At 37.2% G+C, this 24,597-nt stretch overlaps 2 pseudogenes across 2 annotated transcripts; both read right to left on the reverse strand.

Moving 5' to 3' along the window:
* Positions 1 to 7,672: 7,672 nt before the first annotated feature.
* On the reverse strand, positions 7,673 to 11,834 carry LOC149187149 (uncharacterized; annotated as a pseudogene). The gene is made up of 7 exons (XR_016255736.1): positions 11,044 to 11,834; positions 10,348 to 10,728; positions 10,022 to 10,097; positions 9,843 to 9,906; positions 9,219 to 9,351; positions 8,879 to 8,992; positions 7,673 to 8,609 (listed from the first exon to the last, which is right to left on the reverse strand). The product of XR_016255736.1 is annotated as an uncharacterized LOC149187149 (transcript).
* Positions 11,835 to 22,188, reverse strand: LOC149187150 (uncharacterized; annotated as a pseudogene). The gene is made up of 9 exons (XR_016255574.1): positions 22,142 to 22,188; positions 21,384 to 21,848; positions 21,014 to 21,067; positions 14,199 to 14,525; positions 13,873 to 13,948; positions 13,694 to 13,757; positions 13,118 to 13,250; positions 12,778 to 12,891; positions 11,835 to 12,508 (listed from the first exon to the last, which is right to left on the reverse strand). The product of XR_016255574.1 is annotated as an uncharacterized LOC149187150 (transcript).
* Positions 22,189 to 24,597: the final 2,409 nt, after the last annotated feature.

The raw sequence follows: 24,597 nt of genomic DNA on the forward strand, positions 1-24,597 counted from the left end.
TAAATTGCCAATCAAACAGGAATAAAGTTTAAATAATCAAGAAAGCATATATATAACTGAATCAATTCAATTGGGAATTAATTTTGAATCAAAATTATAAGACTCTGTATCTACTCTGTGGCTAATGTACAATTGATGGCAGAGGATTTTCTATCATGGTCCATGGATGAAATACTACATTGGTTAAGTTAGAATGATTCCCCTTCAGTACAAAGTATAGACCAGAGATTTAAAATACAATTTAAAAACCTACATATTAGAGTGTTAAGATACAATGTTAACCCCATTAAGTGTGAAAGGCCACGTCCCCAAATTTTCCCAACTGGTACTGATAACTCCCAACCTTTTTAGAGAACGTAAAGCATCAATTCTTTTTGTTGGGGAAAGAAGCTACCCAATTTTCTTTTTGTTGGGGACAGAAACTACCCAATTTTTGCCCTTGCATGGGAGTGGGGTTGTGTTGCATGAAGGATTCTCAAGTAGAAACCAGACAAGAATGCACGAAAATCAACCCTAGGCTAGTTGTGGTAAACTCTCACCAATTCACAGCTAACCTTAGAAGAGGATCTTATCATGATACTAAATGAAGGATTATGCTTTTAAAAAATCTTAAGTAGCTATGAAAAAGATTAATGAGAACACAGTTCTACTTTATTCTTCTAAAAATCCTTATCAGGCTAAGCGAATATACTTCTAATTTATGCATTTCAATCAACCATCAACCGACATTACCCTTGGACATATCCCAGCTCGATGTGGTGTCCACTGAATGTGCTTTGGCAATGCCAATTCTCCAACTAATCAAGGATGACATCATGACATTCCAATGTAACGTTTGGGATAGAAGCAAGCCACCGAATCATGATAAATCAATGTACAAATCTAAGTTGCTGTAGAAACTCATGCAGATGTATAGTAGACAATATTTTCCAGTGCCATTTGCTTCAGATAGGACCCTTAGAAGCATAAACAATATGCAATTTATTTGCTCTTCAGCATAGGCTCCCTTGTTTTAGTTTTCCTTTTCTAATCTTTGAACTTGACAATAAGATACAAACCAATTATTGCATTATTCATCATTATTTCTGACTATCGTGGCAACGGAACGAATCACTGACAAAAGTCTGAATTTAGAGAAACCATCTGAACAAATCACTGAAAACAAGTCTCAGCACAGGAGAAGACCACAATTGAGATCAGGAACCAGGAGAAGAAAACCAACCACAGCCGAATTTGGGAAAAAATGAAATGAAGAAGACCATAGAACATCAAGATCCCTTTGCCAAATCCTCAACAGTGAAAAGTGGATACAAAAATCGATTCAAACAAGGAGCAAAAAGCAATGTCTGGTTGGTGGTTTTGTTTTAGCAGAATAGATAGCATCCTCTAACAGCAGTAAAGTTAAATTGCCAATCAAACAGGAATAAAGTTTAAATAATCAAGAAAGCATAAGATCCCTTTGCCAAATCCTCGACAGTGGAAAGTGGATAAAAAGATCGATTCAAACAAGGAGCAAAAAGCAATGTCTGGTTGGTGGTTTTGTTTTAGCAGAAAAGACAGCATCCTCTAACAGCAGTAAAGATAAATTGCCAATCAAAGAGGAATAAAGTTTAAATAATCAAGAAAGCATATATATAATTGAATCAATTCAATTGGGAATTAATTTTGAATCAAAATTATAAGACTCTGTATCTGCTCTGTGGCTAATGTACAATTCATGGCAGAGTGGACATTCTCTAACAAGGTGGGGACTGTACTGAGCATTCATGTGTAATATCCATCTGACGCTGGGAAAACTTTTCCAAAAAAGGCACTCTTGGAAACCTGGAAACTATTCAGAATGAAAACATAGTACAAATTCATGCAGCTTTCTGGCCCACAGGCATACAATCTAGGGCCAATCAAGACTTTTAATAGCCTGGATAAATGAAAGCAAGATTCCTAAGCTATATAATAATAAATGCAGAATACAATTATGTTGCTGCCCTTTTAGAAAATGTCATATCAGTCGTCATTAAAGTGGGGCTATGCTCCTGAGGGTCAGAGACAAAATGCTTGTGTGAGCTTGAAATCTCCCCCATTTTGTTGAACTGGAAATACATATCTTGACTTTCTTCACTGTCCATGTTTTAACATGATTTGACCACAGGATGGTCTGTGTCAACAAGTAGTGAGACAACACCTACAGATTAGAGTGTTAAGGCAAGGGATCTAATATACATAATGCATATAAAAGAAGGAACTGTTTGGTCTGGCTCAGATTATTGCTGAAACCAATTTCATGACCCAAAAAGTATCTAAACAATTCTGAGTTTTTAAACAATTCACACTCAGTGGAAATGACAAAAGGGTTTCTGTAATGAAAGTACACTCAGTGGAAGTATAAAACGGATAAAACTTGCAGGAAATAGATGTTACAAGTGGCTCAAGAGGATTTCAATTTTTTGGATTCGGTTGGTTAGCACCTAATTCAACTATGAACGTATGAGAGATACTTACAATGAAATTATGCTTAATGGTTCAATGCCTCACGCATGTACACTTTACTATTGGTTGGTACCCCTTGCAAGATTCAAGTAATTTTTTACCAATGTTTATCTCAGGTATTATAGACCAACGAGGAGAGTAAAATCTTCAATTGCACCTAAACATGCGTAGAACTGTCAACAAAGGTATGCCTCATAGGGTTGACCTAGATTTGAAAGGATCTCAATGAACCCAGCGAGATGACTATGGAAGTACAATCTTCAAATGCAAACTCTGCCAAGATGCAGGCCGTCTAATGACAGGCTGCACAAAAAAGGTATAGCAAGTGGAAGGACATTCAGAGCCATAATAGATCTTCCATAGATGGCCTGCTGTGGGATCCAAAAAGTTGAGAGGACAAAAATAAGACCCGGTTAGATTAGAAGACAACCAAAAGGAAACGAACCAAAATTATAGAAACAACAGATACAGAGAAGGCCCATGAACAAGGAAGAAAACTCCTACAGACTCTCGAGTCTCAGCACAGGAGAAGACCACATTTGAGAACAAGAATGCTTCTTGAGGTTGGTTCGCAGCTCTAAAAGGGGCATTGTCTGAGATGGTGGACTTGGGAGGTGATTTTCTGCTTTTGATGCAAAAAAAGAAGCATACACAGTCGTTAAGCAAATAGTAAATGTAATATGCAACCACTGATCTCTGCACAGTAATGAACCAAAGTTCATGAGACAAAACTTAACAGGTATTGCACATATAGCAACAGTTTCACACACCCATTCTGTCTATGAGCAAGATATCCAGAGGTATCTCTCACATGAGACAGTGAAGTAACAGGCATTTCAGATAACAGTAGTTTAAAAAATCGATTATGCACATGAGCAAAATATCCAGAGGAACCTCTCACATGAGATAATAATAATGCATACCCGAAAAATCTTGTAGGGCTTTCTCCTTACGCAGAGTAGAATCAATCCTCCATACACCTGCAGGTTTTCACGAACAACAAAGATAAAGTAAAATTTAAGATAACAGTGACCCAAATATATATAAAACCTCATAACTACCACCATAATAGGCAGAGGGCGAGGGCAAAACGATCTGCAGGAAAAACGGCCTACGTGGCCCTCATGCAGCGAAGAAAGTCGCCTCGTCCTCTGCGGCCCTCGTCGAAACCCTTCTCCCTTCTCTGCAGGTCTGTCGCCCTCCTCTGCAGCAACTCCACTGCGCCATCCTCAACACCCCCGCCCTCCTCTGCATCAAACGCGGATATCCGCGGGTAGGACGGGTTTAGTGAGGTCGTTAGGGTAAAGTTTGGTACGTAACAGAAACCGATTTATTAACTAAAACCGATTTATTAACAAAACCGATTTATTAACGTATTAGTTACTAGCAATTGTCCCAAAAGGTACAAAGAGAGGCCGATAGGATTATTAAACTAGAATTGTTGAATTTTTCTAGAAGAGTTAATTGGTTTGTGGAAAACCTTGTTTTCTTGGAGTGGATCATTGTGCAATTACTTTTCTTTAGATGTTTTGTTTATATCTATATTACAAAGAACACATTGAATGTCTTATTTCATTTCTGTTATCCTTACTAATATCCTTTCCGTGCTTTTTCTTGATCAATTTGATGAAATATTCCATTATCCTTTGGTAACGCTCGCTGGCTAGCTGGACCATGTAACTCTCGCATTTTAATGCAGTGAACGATCTTCGAATCCCCTGGAACTTCATTACTTTGCTCATGATTTATGACCAACCTTGGAACTTCATTACTTTGCTCATGATTTACGATCAACTTTCATCAAATAAAATTATGAAATATCGCGTTTTCTTTTAACAAGGTGGAAAAACCTATCATAATTCAGTTGTCAAACCAGCAGTGAGGACAACTATCTTTGGCTGTTAACAGTTAATGCATCGCTCTTATTCAAGGAAAACCACGCCCCAACTGGAATGACCTGCTGGTGGTCAGTAAGGGGGCAGATTTCACACCTGCCAGATGTCTCTGGGTCTTGGGCCTTAGACACGCAGAAACAGTATTAGGGCATTGAAACATTGTTATCACAGCAATGTGCAACATTTATTTTTTATCAAACAAAAAAGCAATGAACCTCTTGAAACAAATTGAACATCTTTTATAGTTGAAGGAAAAAGTGAGATTGTTGATATTAACCTCTTCAAAAAAAATGAACCTCTTTTATAGTTTAAGGAAAGAGTGAGATCGCTGATATTAAGTAGTTCACAGTGTTTTTCTTACATCTTAAGTTATTATAACAATATTTATTAATATATCAAAGCTCAACATGGTATTTACATAGATCTGAACCACCAGCCAGCTCATAGTTATACTCAAGAGTGTTTCTCTGGCGCTGTAAGCCATTACAATAATATTCATCAAGATATCAAAGCTGAAGATTTGAACCTGGATGAGAAAGATAACAATCATTTCACCCAACCACCGGTCAGCCTACAATTATACTTGAACACGTTATAACAAAAATCATCAAAATATCAAAAATCAACTTGTCATTGGTGGAGACTTAAACCTAGATGGAAAAGATAACAATGATAACAATCATTCCACCAAATTAAATAACCACTATCAAGAAAATCCAAAATATTGTTAATCACTGTATCAAATAAAACTCTGATGAATAGATAAATTGGCTCTGGCCCACATTTAGTCAACTTTATAATAAAACAAAGATGCTTCAAAGCTCAACATGTCTTTGGTAAAGATTTAAATCCACATGGAAAGATAACAATCATTCCATCCAATTAAATAACCGCAAATATGTAAATTTAATCAGCCTTACATGATTTATTCGATGGATATAACTGTTAACTTAATGTGGATATAACTGTTAAGGCGTTTCGAACACAGGCAATGGAATCTTCTGTGTAGTGTCGTCTTTAGTTAGTAGTCGGTCATTTTCGTGGATAAAGCAAACGCACCACCCAGGTATTGTGGTGGTGGTGGGTGCTGCGTAGTAGTAGCGTTATATGCGGCGTCTATGGCTTTTGAAAAATGCACGACTTTACACATTTGAGATGTTGAAAGGTAAGGCTGTCCCCTATCCAACCAGAAACAAATGCATGTGTCATCTATGATTAAAGTTTTTGTCTCATCCTTTGTCCAGTTCACAAATATTTTGTCCATATCCATCCTGGCCCATCTCCTTTCCTGCTTCAGAATCCCACATATACATTTCACTTAATTTGGGAGTTTGTTTTTTAAGAAAAGACTCACTCTCTGCCCAGAGGATAACAAATATGAGAAAAATAACAAATATTTCTCTTTTTCAATTGGGTACAAACATCAACATGGATGGAAAAAGGAGAAAAATTGTCTATTAGCATTAATCAATTTTTTCACTTTAATGTTGTTTTTCACTGTTTTGGTGTATTGCTATGTAAACCTTACAGTGTAATCTCTGTTCAAATCATATTGTAATTGATATTTATGTGACGTAAGAAGTTTTCATCTGTGCTTGCAAGTAGGATTTAAAAATCATAATAATAGTAGTTGTTAGGTTATAGTGGTGGTAGTTGAAATTAACTCCATGTCACCAAAAAGTGAGAAGTAAGAGACCAATAGATTCTTCTCAATAAAAACCAAAAACATCATCTTTTCTTATTATATTCCATCACATTATTTAGTGTAATATTTTATGGTTATTGTTCATGTAATGTTACAAGTTATCTTTTTCTTATTCTTCTTATTATTATTCATACATTTGATGTTATAAGTGATCTTGGAATATTTCTATGTTAGAGATTTTGTTCTGACATTTATAATCACCTTCTTCTCAATGAATTGTATTTTCCTAATAAAACCATCGTTTTATATTCACCAGGCCAATATGAAACATCATACATCGTAACAAAGAGGTAACAAGAAGGTGGAAGATGATATTATAAGCATCAATTTTCATTAAAGCTCTGAGCTTCGCTGGCTTGGAGAGTAAATTGAAAAAGTTTCTCATCTCTGTGAAATACCGTTATTACACCTCAAAATAGATTTAACAATGCCACATTAAAAATGCTCTGAACAAAGTCTATGTTCGAAAAAGCTAAAACCTCTCTGACACACATAGGTAGGCAGTGCAGGCTTCCCTAGTGACAATGAAAAACACAAGTGTCTAATAAACAGACAGTGCTCTGTGTTTCCCAAGTCTAGAATCAAACATAGGTAGCTAAAAAACAAAGAGTTATAGCTCTGTGTTTCTCTTGCCCTATATCAAAAACATCGTCTACAAATTATTAGGCTGATTTTATAATTAAGAGGCTTTCCCCCTTGAACAGTATGGGTATTAATCTTCCTGAGGTGTAGGCAGGGGAGAACACCTGTGGTATTAGTAATGGGAGTTTGATCTTGTCCAGTAATGGCAGATGCAATAATCTGGTTGTTGATCTGCAGATTTTGGCAAGCTAAGTGGTTTCAGTTTGATAGACACCTCAGTGATCCTGTTTAGAAGCCCAGTTTGTATATGTAATCTTATATAGTGTTTTTTCATTTTAAATTACCCATCCATCTATTGCAGGCTCTAGGCCCATCATTTACCAGCCAACTTTAGGAGGCTTTCCCCCTTGAACAGTACGGGTATTAATCTTCCTGAGGTGTAGGCAGGGGAAGACAGCTGTGGTATCGTAATGGGAGTTTGATCCTGTCCAGTCATGGCAGATGCAATAATCTAGTTGTTGATCTGTAGTTTTTGGCAAGCTAAGTGATTTCAGTGTGATAGACACCTCAGTTATCCTGTTTAGAAGCTCAGTTTGTATATTTAATCTTATATAGTGTTTTTTCATTGTAAAATTACCCATTCATCTATTGCAGGCTCTAGGTCCATCATTTCATCTATTGGAGGCTTTCCCCTTGAATAGTATGGGTATTAATCTTCCTAAGGTGTAGGCAGGGGAGGACAACTTTGGTATTAGTATTGTGAGTTATTCCTGTCAAGTAATGGCAGATGCAATAATCTGGTTCTTGATCTGCGGTAATTGGCAAGCTAAGTGGTTTCAGTGTGATAGACACCTCAGTTATCCTGTTTAGAAGCCCAGGTTGTACATGTAATCTTATATAGTGTTTTTCATTGTCACGTTTTTTGATCTTCATCTCAGATAATGAAGGCATCCCTATCTCCTGATTCATAAAATTGTGCAAAATTGTAAGCACATAATTCCAAATTTTGAGGGATCCATACTCGGTTTCCCTTACGGTGCTAATTTACTCATTTGTTGTTGCAGGTTGACTGTTGGTCAGGAGACTGCAGCTTTTCTGGCTTCATGCGAAATACCGTTGAATGCTTGGGAAGAGTCAGGTCGTGCAAACTGATTACAAATTTTACCACATACTTCCATTGAGAGAAAAGCTTCCACAAAACTGAAATACATCCTAATATAATCAACTTAAACATAAACAGTTTACAATAATGACTATTGATTTCTCCGTATAGTTATCTTCATTCATCCATTGCTCATGTAGCCATGATTTCTCCATATACTTATCTTCATTGATCCATTGCTCATCTAGTCATGCTAACTACTTATACATTTCACCACATACATATACATTTCACCACATACATACTTCCATTGGAGTCTTGCAAGGAATATTCCCAGCAAGCTAGCTTTTAGTGGTCACATAACAACAACCGGGCATACTAAAAAAAACTTTGAATCGCCTTTTTTTTTCTTAAACTGTACACTCTTGACATATTGCCAGTGTATCAGTCATCTCCAGTATACTCCACAATATGGTGATTTGTGTCTACTTGATTCCCTGAAAAAACACATATATCATTCATAAGCACCAGTTTCGAGTCTGGCACCTTAACAAGCCCTTTAATTCTTTGGTGGCATTCATTGCCAAATAAAATCTTTTGAACAACCTAAAAATATGGAAATCCATGAATATATATTGGATATAAATTCCATAATAATTGGGATGACAATTGTGTGACACTGTCGAAGTCACAAAGAGTAATTTCTTGTCCATCTGTTGCAATATCAGACCAGCTGCAACTTCAAGCTTTGCCAAAATGTCCGCAACCTAGGCTAGTCAATCCATGATGCACCGACCACTTTGGCCATGAATGCATATCTGTCTGCTGCTTCGTCAATCTGCAGTTGGAAAAGTGTTATATTTAGTATGAAACGGACATTTCTGCAACCTACAACACACATGAACAGAGTAAATCGAGTTCTAATCCTTGCCTGGAACACAATGTCATTCACAGGTGTGGAATAGTAAATACGCTTTGAAAATCAGAACTTTACAAACAATTAGACACAGCTAGCTGTCTACAGATTTTATTTCTTACAAGCAAATCAGTGAAATCACTGAAAAATTGCATATAGAAAAAGCATATTACGAAAAAATAATAACTCACCAGCTTTTGGGTTGGCCTACCTGCACCATGGCCAGATTTGATATCAATTCGGCCAATAATGGGGTTGGTCTGTGGACTATTCTCCACGCTCTTACATAGAACATATTGCATCGTCTATATACACAAGAAGTTCAAAATCGATATAAACAAATTAGCTATGGATTTAAAATAAATTACAATAAAACACGAATCACACATATGTTATGTTTGTTTGTGAAAATAGGGACGGAAAAGAGCCACCAATGGTTTGTGCATCAATAGTTGCCTATAAGCTTCAACATTCAAATATCAAATATTAGTTGACATTTCATGCAGGGCCAGAGCCATATCAAGTACTCACTGCTAGCAGCTTCAAAGAGTGGAGTGGCACAACACGGTCGTCATGATCTGCTGTCAATAACATTATAGCAGGATACTGTAAATTCTGTCCCGGTTTGTCCCATGGTGTCTTTACATTATGCAATGGTGAGTATCTGCAGCAATGAAGAATGTGTTATACGAACAGTTGATGATGCCTTTTTCAAAAAGCAAGAAGAATGTGTTATACGAACAGTTGATGATGCCTTTTTCAAAAAGCAAGAAGTTCAAGCAAATAGCCCTAAGGGTTAGCTCAAGTGGTCTAGAGCCAGACATGAAGTTCTTAGATTGTTGCTGAGCACAAGTTCGACTCTCCTTGATTCCCTTGGGGCGAGACCCCATATTCAGGGCCGACGATTTACCCAGTTACCATCTATGAAATGTGGGAAAGTACTCCAGGATTTCCGGTGGAGCTTTCATTCCAAGTAAATAAAAAATAAAAACAAAACAAAAACAAAAAAAACTAATAGAGCACTTTTTGATAGGGTGAATAGAAAAAGAAAAAACATTTTATCTTCATTTCAGATCACTAACAGTTTGAATATTATTTAAATTTTAGACACTGTTACTTATTAGTTAGAGAGACAGGCTCCATTTGTCCTCTTACTTAATCAGCCAATGAAATTCGTCTTCCTTATCTGAAGAGCCATAATCAGTAGTCCGCACATGGCCTGCAGATTTCAGCACAAGTTCCATCATCAGTTGCCCTGCAGATGCCTACGTCTAGAGATTACCCTAACCAGAGGGGGAGAAGTAGTTGAATATTATTATGACAGTAAAACTTACCAACAGTAAATTTATGAAAACGCAACATGTCCATAACACCCACATGAGCCAGTGTGCAACCAAATAGGTCAGGTCTCTGTTTAAACGCAGAATTAACAATCAAAACCTCTTATTTCACCGAAAAACGATCTGCTAAATGCTCCCTACATTTCTTTTTGAATAAGTTTTAGAAAAACCGATACAGAGAACAACATTTTCTTTGGGATAAACAACTTTTTCGATCGGATTCTACATTGAAACGAAAGGAGGAAGGATTGAAGCAAGCAACTGGTTTATACAGGACCTTTATTTAACCACACATCTTATCATCAAATACATGGAAATACCTGATTTGTGCAAGCTGCAACAAGAAGTCCACCATTACTGCCTCCTTCAATACATAACCTTTTAGGTTGTGTATATCCCTCTGACACAAGGAACTCGGCGGCAGATATGAAATCATCAAAGCAATTTTGTTTTTTGGCAAGAGAGCCTGCTTTATGCCATTCTTCTCCATATTCACCACCACCACGAATATTTGCAATTGCAAAAACTGCCCCTAGATGTCTTGAAATGACAATACGACCAACACTGAAGTTTGGAGTAATGCTAATGTTAAAGCCCCCATAACCATATAATAGAGCTGGATGAGAACCATCAAGAGCAATGTCTTTCTTGGATACAATGAACATTGGTATCTGAGTTCCATCCTTGCTGGTTATGAAAACCTGACAACAATCGAGACGGATCAGTAACAATATTATATTAGAAAACAGTTACATCAGTAGTCAATCCAGATGGACTGCATGATATTGCCCATTAGTATTAAGTATTCCAATTGAGGAGAATAGAAACATCCAAGTGAGGAGAATAGAAACATCTATCTTGTAGCAAGAAATTAAATGATTCTAATGTGAAACACTGAAACCTACTGCTTTTACAATCAGATTACTTGTTTAAAACATTCAATAGAGAAGATTTTCTCCCTAAAGATAGCCAAGCAAAAATTTGTAGAAGCAAAAAATAGTAAAAATAACCGTTACCTGTTTAGCCTCAAACTCTGTCCGATCAAAGCCTGGAACAACAGTCTCTCTGAAAACAACTAACTCTGGTTTTTCCACATAGGTTGCATCGATAGATAATGCCAGGGGTAAGAAAGCTTGTAAAACCAATAAATATCTCCTTGTCTTTACACCTTCCTGATATTCCAGAAACTGACCCAATATCTATTGGCATATTATGAAGCAAATTTCCAGATTGCAAGTCTCGTATTTGCAAAACATACTTGACATCGCTTAAATAGCTTAATAGAAGTCGATTTCCATTGACACAGCAAGCTGATTCAAGCACGTCCTTCTCAGATTCTCCAATAACGTCACTGCAAGCTTCCGGTTGCAAAAGGTCTACACGAACCAATTTATACCTAGGAGCATTTTTATAGTGTTTTTCATTGTACATGTAATCTTATATAGTGTTTTTCATTGTCACGTTTTTTGATCTTCATCTCAGATAATGAAGGCATCCCTATCTCCTGATTCATAAAAATGTGCAAAATTGTATGCAAAGAATTCCAAATTTTGAGGGATCCATACTCGGTTTCCCTTACGGTGCTAATTTACTCATTTGTTGTTGCAGGTTGACTGTTGGTCAGGAGACTGCAGCTTTTCTGGCTTCATGCGAAATACCGTTGAATGCTTGGGAAGAGTCAGGTCGTGCAAACTGATTACAAATTTTACCACATACTTCCATTGAGAGAAAAACTTCCACAAAACTGAAATACATCCTAATATAATCAACTTAAACATAAACAGTTTACAATAATGACTATTGATTTCTCCGTATGGTTATCTTCATTCATCCATTGCTCATGTAGCCATGATTTCTCCATATACTTATCTTCATTGATCCATTGCTCATCTAGTCATGCTAACTACTTATACATTTCACCACATACATATACATTTCACCACATACATACTTCCATTGGAGTCTTGCAAGGAATATTCCCAGCAAGCTAGCTTTTAGTGGTCACATAACAACAACCGGGCATATTAAAAAAACTTTGAATCGCCTTTTTTTTTTAAACTGTACACTCTTGACATATTGCCAGTGTATCAGTCATCTCCAGTATACTCCACAATATGGTGATTTGTGTCTACTTGATTCCCTGAAAAAACACATATGTCATTCATAAGCACCAGTTTCGAGTCTGGCACCTTAACAAGCCCTTTAATTCTTTGGTGGCATTCATTGCCAAATAAAATCTTTTGAACAACCTAAAAATATGGAAATCCATGAATATATATTGGATATAAATTCCATAATAATTGGGATGACAATTGTGTGACACTGTCGAAGTCACAAAGAGTAATTTCTTGTCCATCTGTTGCAATATCAGACCAGCTGCAACTTCAAGCTTTGCCAAAATGTCCGCAACCTAGGCTAGTCAATCCATGATGCACCGACCACTTTGGCCATGAATGCATATCTGTCTGCTGCTTCGTCAATCTGCAGTTGGAAAAGTGTTATATTTAGTATGAAACGGACATTTCTGCAACCTACAACACACATGAACAGAGTAAATCGAGTTCTAATCCTTGCCTGGAACACAATGTCATTCACAGGTGTGGAATAGTAAATACGCTTTGAAAACCAGAACTTTACAAACAATTAGACACAGCTAGCTGTCTACAGATTTTATTTCTTACAAGCAAATCAGTGAAATCACTGAAAAATTGCATATAGAAAAAGCATATTACGAAAAAATAATAACTCACCAGCTTTTGGGTTGGCCTTCCTGCACCATGGCCAGATTTGGTATCAATTCGGCCAATAATGGGGTTGGTCTGTGGACTATTCTCCATGCTCTTACATAGAACATATTGCATCGTCTATATACACAAGAAGTTCAAAATCGATATAAACAAATTAGCTATGGATTTAAAATAAATTACAATAAAACACGAATCACACATATGTTATGTCTGTTTGTGAAAATAGGGACGGAAAAGAGCCACCAATGGTTTGTGCATCAATAGTTGCCTATAAGCTTCAACATTCAAATATCAAATATTAGTTGACATTTCATGCAGGGCCAGAGCCATATCAAGTACTCACTGCTAGCAGCTTCAAAGAGTGGAGTGGCACAACACGGTCGTCATGATCTGCTGTCAATAACATTATAGCAGGATACTGTAAATTCTGTCCCGGTTTGTCCCATGGTGTCTTTACATTATGCAATGGTGAGTATCTGCAGCAATGAAGAATGTGTTATACGAACAGTTGATGATGCCTTTTTCAAAAAGCAAGAAGTTCAAGCAAATAGCCCTAAGGGTTAGCTCAAGTGGTCTAGAGCCAGACATGAGGTTCTTAGATTGTTGCTGATCACAAGTTCGACTCTCCTTGATTCCCTTGGGGCGAGATCCCATATTCAGGGCCGACGGCTTACCCAGTTACCATCCATGAAATGTGGGAAAGTACTCCAGGATTTCCGGTGGAGCTTTCATTCCAAGTAAATAAAAAATAAAAACAAAACAAAACAAAAAAAAACTAATAGAGCACTTTTTGATAGGGTGAATAGAAAAAGGAAAAACATTTTATCTTCATTTCAGATCACTAACAGTTTGAATATTATTTAAATTTTAGACACTGCTACTTATTAGTTAGAGAGACAGGCTCCATTTGTCCTCTTACTTAATCAGCCAATGAAATTCGTCTTCCTTATCTGAAGAGCCATAATCAGTAGTCCACGCATGGCCTGCAGATTTCAGCACAAGTTCCATCATCAGTTGCCCTGCAGATGCCTACGTCTAGAGATTACCCTAACTAGAGGGGGAGAAGTAGTTGAATATTATTATGACAGTAAAACTTACCAACAGTAAATTTATGAAAACACAACATGTCCATAACACCCACATGAGCCAGTGTGCAACCAAATAGGTCAGGTCTCTGTTTAGACGCAGAATTAACAATCAAAACCTCTTATTTCACCGAAAAACGATCTGCTAAATGCTCCCTACATTTCTTTTTGAATAAGTTTTAGAAAAACCGATACAGAGAACAACATTTTCTTTGGGATAAACAACTTTTTCGATCGGATTCTACATTGAAACGAAAGGAGGAAGGATTGAAGCAAGCAACTGGTTTATACAGGACCTTTATTTAACCACACATCTTATCATCAAATACATGGAAATACCTGATTTGTGCAAGCTGCAACAAGAAGTCCACCGTTACTGCCTCGTTCAATACATAACTTTTTAGGTTGTGTATATCCCTCTGACACAAGGAACTCGGCGGCAGATATGAAATCATCAAAGCAATTTTGTTTTTTGGCAAGAGAGCCTCCTTTATGCCATTCTTCTCCATATTCACCACCACCACGAATATTTGCAATTGCAAAAACTGCCCCTAGATGTCTTGAAATGACAATACGACCAACACTGAAGTTTGGAGTGATGCTAATGTTAAAGCCCCCATAACCATATAATAGAGCTGGATGAGAACCATCAAGAGCAATGTCTTTCTTGGATACAATTGTTGAAAATATAATTTCAATAGCGATCGCCGATATCGCATATCGGCAAGTCGGCATATCGGCAAAATGAAGTGAAGGCATTATAAAGGAGCCTTTGTGTCTTGCGATAAGCGAACGCCGATATCGCATCGGCAAAGTCAAAGTGAAGGAGTTATGAGGAAGCTCTTGTGTTTGCGATGAGCGATCGCCGATATCGCATCGGGACATCGCTATCGGCAATGTCATAGAGTTGAAGTCTTTGACATGAGTAAAGTTGCGATGCGATGGAGTGGACCCGATGGCTTCCCAAAACCAAATCGCATAATGTTTGAAATTCACCCGACGGCAAATATTAAATGTTGCGTGGAGTAAATCTAAGTTTTGATTGACCATACGTCTTGATGAAATGTCATAGTGGTAGGTAGAATATTAAAGTTTTACATAGAGTTGGTAAGTTTTTTTTATGAGAAGGTATGGGCGAATGTACTTATTACATAAATTCTGTATGGGATAGGTGATGTAATTTATTACTGTGTTGACTTGTGTTTTCTATGTATGGCACACGGGAGGTTTCAGTGTGTTTTTTACAGTAGAGTAAAATTAGAGTGGTGAAGCGAAAACCATGTGTTGTATTTCATACACAGCAGTGTGAAAAATGTGAAGAACCAGAGGGTGAATGCACAGTAGTGCACAAATGTATTTGGTAATGTTTTGTAAGGAATTGTAAAACAGAGGAATAGCAAAAACCATGTGTGGTTTTGCATAAAGGAAATGGTGGAGCGTGAAATTTTGTAAGCCTGTGTGAATTTTGTTTTACAGCAGTAAGCTCATGTAAACGTTTGTTACAGCAGTAAGTTATTTTTCACAGCAGTGAATATAAAATGGATTTTACAGTGGTAAATCTTTGTATCAATTTTTAATGAATAGAAAGTTTTAATGGTAGTGAATTACTCTGTTTTCTCTGTGAAATTTTTGAGTCTTCCTGTGCACAAAAGATCCTGGAGCAAAGTAAAAACAGAGCATTACCTCTGTGTGTTTGAATATTTGGTTTTTGGTATTTTCCCCATTTAAAAAAAAAAATACTCCAACGGTGGTATCAGAGCTAGCTTAGGCTCTTGAAGGTGTTCAAGAAGCTGAAGGGAGAAGGTTGTTGCTGCAGCAAAACCTCTCAGTCAGACAGAAGACTCAGACAACAAAGGGTTCAGTTATTTCTCAAAGATTTTTCTTTGTAACAGTCAGTTTTTTTTTTAAATACAGAGTCAAGGAATGGCCAGCACAAGCACTGGTATGGGTTTGTTTAACACCCAGCTCCCACAGTTTAATGGGAAGAACTATGATTATTGGTCAATAACTATGACAGCCTTGCTTGCTTCCCAAGACTTATGGGAAATAGTTGAAGAAGGCTTTGAAGAACCAGCAGATGAAACTGAGTTCAATGCATTAACTCAGGGAGAGAAGGATCTGCTGAAGAATAATAGGAAGAAGGATTCAAAAGCCCGAGTGTTGTTGTATCTAGCAGTAGACCAGAGTATGTTTCCAAGGTTAGCAGAAGCTAAGACAGCCAAAGAAGCATGGCAAACCCTTAAGACAGCCTATCAAGGTATGGAGAGAGTGAAGACAGCAAAACTACAATTGCTGAGAAAGGATTTTGAGAACTTGAACATGAAAGAGTCAGATAATATTGACTCATTCTTCACTCATGTGATTGGTGTAATCACACAAATGAGAACTCATGGAGAAACCATTGAAGACAGAAGAATTGTGGAGAAAATATTGAGGGTCTTACCCTCAAGGTTTGATGCCATAGTCACCACCATTGAAGAGACAAAGGATCTCTCAAACTATTCAGTTGATGAGCTACATGCATCACTGATAACACATGAGCAGAGGTTGAGTAGGAATGAAAACTCATCTCTTGAGCAAGCCTTCAAGACCCAGATGTCCTTTGGAAGAGGAAGAGGTCAAGGAAGAGGAAACCGAAGAGGAAGAGGCAGAAGCCAGAACAGAGGAGGAAGGAACAGCTCATCAAATGCACAAGGAAGAGGCAGCAATCCAAATCAGAACCAAGGCCAAGGCAGCAGCCAACAAAGAGATCAACATCATGCTCAAGGACAAAGGTATGAAAAATCCAATGTCCAATGTTATTACTGTAAAAAGTATGGGCATTATGCCAGTGAATGTAGGAAGAAGCAGCACGATATGAGTAGTAGACAAAATGCAAATGTTACTAGGGAAAACAGTAGCCAAAATAATGTGTTGTTAGCTTGTAACATGGCTGAAACACATAGTGAGGACATATGGTTTTTAGACTCAGGTTGCAGCAACCATATGACCGGAAACATAGCCTTCTTTTCTGCCCTAGATAAAAATGTGAAATCAGAAGTCACACTAGGAACTGATAGTAAAGTGTCTGTTATGGGAAAAGGAGAAATAAAAATACTTTCAAAGCAAGGAGAAAGGAAAACCATAGCAGATGTTTACTATGTCCCCGGAATGAGATGTAATCTCTTGAGTATTGGACAGCTTGTCCATAAGGGGTACAATGTTTTCTTTAAAAATGATGTGTGCACCATCATGGATATACCACCCAGCAAAAGATGCATTGCTGAAGTGAAGATGACAAGGAACAGGATGTTCCCTCTCCGGATCAGGGCAGACATGAAGAACAAAAGGGAAATGGCAGCAGTCACCCAAGAGGCCTTCCAAAGCGTGCCAAAGGATGAGAACTGGTTATGGCACTTGAGATTTGGACATCTCAATTTTGGAGGTCTGAATTTGTTGAGTAGGAAAGGAATGGTAAAGGGATTACCATTGATAGAGAAACCGGACAGCCTATGTGAAGGCTGCATTTTGGAAAAACAACACAGAGAAAGTTTTCCATCAGGGAAAAGCATAAGGGCAAAGACACCCTTAGAGATTATCCACTCAGATTTGTGTGGACCAATGCAAGCTCCATCGTTAGCTGGCAGCCTATATTTCTTGACATTCATTGATGATTTTACAAGAAAGACTTGGATATATTTCCTCAAGAACAAAAGTGAAGTCTTTGAGAAATTCCAAAATTTCAAAGCACTTGTGGAGAACCAAAGCGGGCTGCATATAAAAGTTTTGAGAACTGATAGAGGAGGTGAGTATATCTCCAAGGAATTCCTAAGATTCTGTAGAGAAAATGGAATTCATAAACAGTTTACAACTCGGTACACCCCACAGCAAAATGGAGTTGCTGAAAGGAAGAACAGGACCATCATGGATATGGCGAGGAGCATGCTGAAGGCAAAGCATTTGCCAAATGAGTATTGGGCTGAAGCTGTACATTGTGCAGTTTATATATTGAACAGGTGTCCTACAAAAGCAGTCATGAACAAAGTGCCAGAAGAGGCATGGAGTGGGAGAAAGCAAGGAGTCACCCACATGAGAGTTTTTGGGTGTGTGGGCTATGCACACATACCAGATCAGCTAAGGAGGAAGTTGGACAGCAAAGGGGAGAAATGCATCTTCATTGGATACAGTGATGAATCCAAAGCCTACAGGCTGTACATTCCATCTACCAAGAAGTTCTTTATAAGCAGGGATGTTCAATTCATTGAAGAGGAAGCTTGGGATGGAAGCATAGAGAAAACAGTGAATGTCAAGAACTGTTTGTCTCATGATGAAGATGAAGAGGAAGTGGCTGAAATACATTCCCAAACAACAGCGCCAACACAAGGACAGCAAGGTACACCATTGAGGATCAATGAGAGTGCTTCTCCAAGCACACCACAAGGAGGAAATTCAAGTGCATCTTCAAGCACTTGCACACCAAGTGAACGAGGTAAGAAGTTTAGAAATCTAAGTGAAATTTATGAAGAAGGAATGAATTCCTTATTTGCCTTGTATTGTCATGTTGATGATCCTATTCATTTCGAAGAAGCAATCAAAGATAGGAAATGGATAGAAGCTATGGATGAGGAGATGAACGCCATAGAGAGAAACAAAACATGGGATTTGGTTGAGTTACCAAAAGGCAAAGAAGTCATTGGTGTGAAATGGGTCTACAAGACCAAGAGCAATGCTGAAGGTAAGATTAAAAGGCACAAGGCAAGGCTGGTTGTCAAAGGGTACAAGCAGCAGTATGGGAGAGATTATGAGGAGACTTTCGCACCGGTTGCAAGGATGGAAACCGTGAGAGCAGTGCTGTCCATAGCAGCACAAAACAAATGGAAAGTCTACCAAATGGATGTGAAATCAGCATTCCTAAATGGAGTGTTAATGGAAGAGGTCTATGTGGAACAGCCTCTCGGATATGAGAAGAAAGGTGAAGAGCTCAAAGTGTGCAAATTGAAGAAAGCTCTTTATGGACTGAAGCAAGCGCCAAGAGCATGGTACAGCAGGATAGATACATATCTATTGGATAATGAATTTGACAAGTGTGAAGGAGAACCCACAGTCTACATCAAGGAAAAGGATGGTAAGATTTTAATTGTTGTTTTGTATGTTGATGATGTGATTTTCACAGGTAATGATGATCAACTCATTAAAAATTTTAAATCAGTCATGAAGGATGAATTTGAAATGACTGACTTGGGTTTGTTGAGATACTTCTTAGGCATAGAAGTAGATCAAAATGAAAAAGGAATTTTTATATCTCAAGCAAGATATGTAAATCAAGTTTTGAGCAGATTTAAGATGGAAGAATGCAAGGCAGCAATCACTCCCACAGTGATGGGATTAAAGCTCAGCAAAGAGGACAGCAGCAAGGACTTTGATCCTAGCTTGTATAAAAGCATTGTGGGCAGCCTTATGTATTTAACAGCAACTAGGCCTGATTTAATGTATGCTGTTAGCTTAATTTCCAGATTCATGAAGAGGCCAAAGGAGGCACATTGGCAGGCAGCAAAGAGAATTTTGAGGTATGTCAAGGGTACCAAAATGTTTGGCATATTATATAGTGTCTCAGAAAGTTCAGATTTAATTGGTTACACAGATAGCGATTGGGCTGGAAGTGTAGATGATCGGAAGAGCACTTCCGGTTATGTTTTTCATATGGGTTCAGGAGCCATTTCATGGGCTTCTAAGAAGCAGTCCATTGTAGCATTGTCTACAGCAGAGGCTGAATATGTGGCAGCGACAGCAGCAGCATGTCAGGCAGTGTGGATGAGAAGAATGTTGAGAAGCTTAGGCCAAGAGCAGGCAAAAGCGACAGTGATATTTTGTGACAATAGCTCAGCTATTGCATTGTCAAAGAATTCAGTGTTTCATAAGAGAACGAAACACATTGATACAAGGTTTCATTATATCAGAGAATTGGTAAGCAATGGAGAAATCAGTTTGCAACATTGCAGCACTCAGGAACAGGTAGTAGACATTTTGACAAAGCCATTGGATCAGAAGAGCTTTGAATTTTTGAGGAAGTGTTTGGGTATGATTGAATGCCCGACAGTTGAAATTAAAGGGGAGTGTTGAAAATATAATTTCAACAGCGATCGCCGATATCGCATATCGGCAAGTCGGCATATCGGCAAAATGAAGTGAAGGCATTATAAAGGAGCCTTTGTGTCTTGCGATAAGCGAACGCCGATATCGCATCGGCAAAGTCAAAATGAAGGAGTTATGAGGAAGCTCTTGTGTTTGCGATGAGCGATCGCCGATATCGCATCGGGACATCGCTATCGGCAATGTCATAGAGTTGAAGTCTTTGACATGAGTAAAGTTGCGATGCGATGGAGTGGACCCGATGGCTTCCCAAAACCAAATCGCATAATGTTTGAAATTCACCCGACGGCAAATATTAAATGTTGCGTGGAGTAAATCTAAGTTTTGATTGACCATACGTCTTGATGAAATGTCATAGTGGTAGGTAGAATATTAAAGTTTTACATAGAGTTGGTAAGTTTTTTTTATGAGAAGGTATGGGCGAATGTACTTATTACATAAATTCTGTATGGGATAGGTGATGTAATTTATTACTGTGTTGACTTGTGTTTTCTATGTATGGCACACGGGAGGTTTCAGTGTGTTTTTTACAGTAGAGTAAAATTAGAGTGGTGAAGCGAAAACCATGTGTTGTATTTCATACACAGCAGTGTGAAAAATGTGAAGAACCAGAGGGTGAATGCACAGCAGTGCACAAATGTATTTGGTAATGTTTTGTAAGGAATTGTAAAACAGAGGAATAGCAAAAACCATGTGTGGTTTTGCATAAAGGAAATGGTGGAGCGTGAAATTTTGTAAGCCTGTGTGAATTTTGTTTTACAGCAGTAAGCTCATGTAAACGTTTGTTACAGCAGTAAGTTATTTTTCACAGCAGTGAATATAAAATGGATTTTACAGTGGTAAATCTTTGTATCAATTTTTAATGAATAGAAAGTTTTAATGGTAGTGAATTACTCTGTTTTCTCTGTGAAATTTTTGAGTCTTCCTGTGCACAAAAGATCCTGGAGCAAAGTAAAAACAGAGCATTACCTCTGTGTGTTTGAATATTTGGTTTTTGGTATTTTCCCTATTTTAAAAAAAAATACTCCAACAACAATGAACATTGGTATCTGAGTTCCATCCTTGCTGGTTATGAAAACCTGACAACAACCGAGACGGATCAGTAACAATATTATATTAGAAAACAGTCACATCAGTAGTCAATCCAGATGGACTGCATGATATTGCCCATTAGTATTAAGTATTCCAATTGAGGAGAATAGAAACATCCAAGTGAGGAGAATAGAAACATCTATCTTGTAGCAAGAAATTAAATGAATTCTAATGTGAAACACTGAAACCTATTGCTTTTACAATCAGATTACTTGTTTAAAACATTCAATAGAGAAGATTTTCTCCCTAAAGATAGCCAACCAAAAATTTGTAGAACCAAAAAATAGTAAAAATAACCGTTACCTGTTTAGCCTCAAACTCTGTCCGATCAAAGCCTGGAACAACAGTCTCTGAAAACAACTAACTCTGGTTTTTCCACATAGGTTGCATCGATAGATAATGCCAGGGGTAAGAAAGCTTGTAAAACCAATAAATATCTCCTTGTCTTTACGCCTTCCTGATATTCCAGAAACTGACCCAATATCTATTGGCATATTATGAAGCAAATTTCCAGATTGCAAGTCTCGTATTTGCAAAACATACTTGACATCGCTTAAATAGCTTAATAGAAGTTGATTTCCATTGACACAGCAAGCTGATTCAAGCACGTCCTTCTCAGATTCTCCAATAACGTCACTGCAAGCTTCCGGCTGCAAAAGGTCTACACGAACCAATTTATACCTAGGAGCATTTTTATTGGTTCGAAAAGTGAACAAAGTGCCATCATTTGCAACAAGATCATACTGTGCTTCAGCTCCCTTCAGCTCCCTGATGTTCAGATCGAAGGGGATCGAGGCGCCTCAGATTGCTGTCCTCTCTCATCCATCCACAGACGCTTGGCCTCTCTTCGCTGACGCTTGGTTTCTAAAAAGGCCGATGATCTAATGGTTGGAGTTTATTCCATCGTCTAACAATCGATCTAAGGGCCCATAACGAGACACCTTGGTTCCTCTAAGAGGGAACGCCTTACGGCGTAAAAATATTTCAAAAATACAAAAGACACGAGTAAAGTGATTTTTTTTAAGCTTAATTTACTTATTTCATATTCATTTGTAACGCACCAATTTTCACAGTCAATTTCCTCATGGTACGTTGAAAAAAATCCCATGGTTTTATTGATATTTAATATATTTAAGTATATTAAATATCAATGTTTAATGCAAAAAGTTCAAACATTATTATAACAAACAATCTGTGAATCCCACACCCCCAACTCCATCATGGGAATAAAACAGTCTACAAATATAATAATACAGAGTAAAATACCAGAGCGGAGCCACCACTTGGTCTTTGGGTTTTCCTCTGAAATCCGGATTTATTCTATGCTCAAACAGCCATATCACAGTTCCTGTGCATACAAAGAATATGTTTGTTGTTCACCACGGGCCTCGAGTAAAAGGCAGCATAAATGCCCAAGTGTTATTCGCTTCCTTTGTTTTCGTTTTTACAACCATCACAAAACCCGAATCTGTATACGGTTGTGTGAAATCAAAAAACCTACTTTTATTTGCTAAGATTGTGGTGTCGCCTACTATTGTATAAAATTCCTTCCAAGGAAATAACAACGATAAGAGTTAAATAACAACGAATTGAATTGTAAGTAGAATTGAATCATGGTTCATTGTCTTTTTCTCATCGAGGTTTGAATATATGTTGTGACATTTAAGATAGACTTAATAGACAAGATAGTAAAAACTGATTTGTATGATTTGTACGATTAAAAGAACAAGAATTGAAATTACAATTCAATCAAGAAGCAAGAACAAGAATTGATTTTGTAGGAATTGGAAGAGTGACCCAATGGTTAATCCTTTTGCAGGAATTTGATATAACAATCAAGGAACGACCAACGACCAGGAAAGGAAAATCTGGTGGCAGACTTTCTCTCCCTAGTGCCAAGAACAGATGACGCAGTCGCGGTAGAAGACCAGTTCCCCATGAGCACCTGTTCGCTGTGACAGTGAAAACACCGTTGTATGCGGATGTGGCGAAGTACTTAGCAGTGGGGAAACTGCCCAAACACCTGACCCAAGAGAAAGGAAATTGAAACTACAATGATGCTTCTTATTTGTGATTGCAAAAGTATCAAGAAACAAAAAAAAAACCCATAGGATTGGAGACATATCTGGATAAATTTCAGTCACTAATTCATCTTCTTTCGCATATGGCCTCGAATTTATTCATATACTACCTCACCCATTTTTCCTTATTCACATATGGCCATGAATTGTGCATGACATGAAGGTTTTGCATAGGACCTCATCCATTTGTCTATGCTCACATACAACCTTGAATGGCTCAAAAAATAAGGTTTTGTTTTCACAATATGTGCCAAATCTGATGTACTTTTCAGGATTTCTGGGTAAGTTTATTTAGATTTTATTATTTTAGGATTTTAATAATATTAATGTTTTTAGATATATAATAATATTAATATAAAATATTAGTTTATTGATATATAAATGATAAAAAATAATGTCTCAAATTTATATCAACTATATTTATTGATATAATTGTGTTAATTATATAAATATTTATAATATACAAAATAATATATAATTTTTATAAATATCACATTTAATTTCTATTGATATCACATTTGATAAACTCTAATTTTAACCAGTAATTCATAGAAATCTAAAATATACTAGGAGTAAAACATTCACTTATAATTCTTATAGATATATTAACCTCTAATAGCTACCCCACACACTCTTATCATACTTTTAATCTTGATTTAGTATTTGTAATCATTATTACTATATGAGTACATTACTAACACTTCAGAGCTAGCATATTAACAAAAACATAAGTCAATTTTGGATCGTTTCTTTAGATGAGTAATGTAAGATTAACCAATAGTTATTAATTATTATAGTAGTGTAATTTCTTGACCTTCTCTTACAACAATTCCACAGAGCATTGCATAGACTTCAAGACCTATAAAAGGTGTGCTTGCATTCCGCTGGAAACTCAACGCCCTGGCTGATGAACATATATGATAGCATGAAATTTTATATTATATTAGGTATTACTATTAATATTTATATTAGATTCTATATAGAGGGTTTTAATATTAAGGTTTGATATTTAGTTTACGTAAAATGTTTGAATATTAGAATTTATATTATAGTTTAATATTAGATTTTTAGACAGTAAGGTGTTTCTCTTTGAGAATAATTCTCCTGCCATGCCACTTGTGATTTTAATTTAGGTGTTAGACAATTTGTACTAGCCGGTTACAATTTAAACAACAGCGGAAATCGAGAGAAACGTGGATAATAGAGTCAAGCATTTAAACAACACGAGGAATCAGAGTCGCACTGCAGCACTGAGGTTTACTATGCTTAATAACCGCAGAAACTGAGTGAAAAATCTCGAAAATCTATGCCTCAATTTCCCCATCAATTGTGATTAGTGCTTTCCAAAGTAAGATATAAAAGCAATATAAATAGAAGAATGATCTTCACCAAATGGCAAAAACTGTATCAGTTGGCTACAATTAGCAAAGATGGCT

This window comes from Pinus tabuliformis, chromosome 3_1 (assembly GCF_031772625.1).
Source record: "Pinus tabuliformis cultivar Carrire ecotype Pingquan chromosome 3_1, CPIR1, whole genome shotgun sequence".
Taxonomy (NCBI): domain Eukaryota; kingdom Viridiplantae; phylum Streptophyta; class Pinopsida; order Pinales; family Pinaceae; genus Pinus; species Pinus tabuliformis.